Source organism: Eulemur rufifrons, chromosome 6 (assembly GCF_041146395.1).
Source record: "Eulemur rufifrons isolate Redbay chromosome 6, OSU_ERuf_1, whole genome shotgun sequence".
NCBI classification, from domain to species: Eukaryota; Metazoa; Chordata; class Mammalia; order Primates; family Lemuridae; genus Eulemur; species Eulemur rufifrons.
This window is the reverse complement of record NC_090988.1, coordinates 88,562,352-88,563,186: the sequence shown is the minus strand read 5'-3', so window position 1 is coordinate 88,563,186 and position 835 is coordinate 88,562,352.

Sequence of the window (835 nt, the reverse complement as noted above, 5' to 3'; positions counted from 1 at the left end):
AGGTTGCACTTTAATCAGCTGGCTCAGCTGGTCCTGGTGACAGAGGTCCTGATGATGGGGAACTGGAGGGACTTATAGATCAGTTTCCCCTCTTGTCTTCCCTCTCTTGGTCTCTCCTATAGATTTCTTTTGGGTTTAAAGGTGACGATGTATATTTCCGATTGCCAGTGGGTGATGGTCTTTCTCTCCGTTGACAGGGTGATAGAGTTAAGTTGTCAGACAGGAGAATAAGCAGGGATCTCTTGCAGGAGTACCAGTGAAAGAAGAGATCAGGGTCCTGCTGGGGTTTGTGGTGTAGCTCAGCTCGGGCCTGGAGCAGAAGCTCTGAGGGATCAGATGGACTTACTATTTTCTGTGGAGCTAGAGCTTCAGTCAGGAGTGGCAGGTGGGGGTGGGGTGGGAGGTAGTTCTCAGGGTTAGTCTGGTTGAAGGAACAGGGCAGATCTGAGAAAACAGACTTTCTTGAGCCTGGTTGGGGTCAGGGGGAGGGAAGCAGGGGAGGGACCTGGGTCCAGAATAGACTGAACTCCAAGGCTGGGCGCAGGCATCTAGAATGGAGCATATTGAAACACTAGGACGATGTTTTGGCACATGGCAGCCACCCAAGAAAAGCTAAGTTTCTTTTTGGTGGGGCAAAACCATAACTAATTCAAAATAGATCCTATACTTTTCATCCAGAATAGAGTTTGGGCCATAGCTGTCACTTCACCTCAACTAAGGTAGGCAGGGCCAGTCAAAGGCATTCGGTATCTGACCCTGGAGTTGGTCAATCTGGGTTTGAATCCTGAGTACCATTATGTGACACTGGGCAAGGTCATTTCACTTCTTTGAGTCT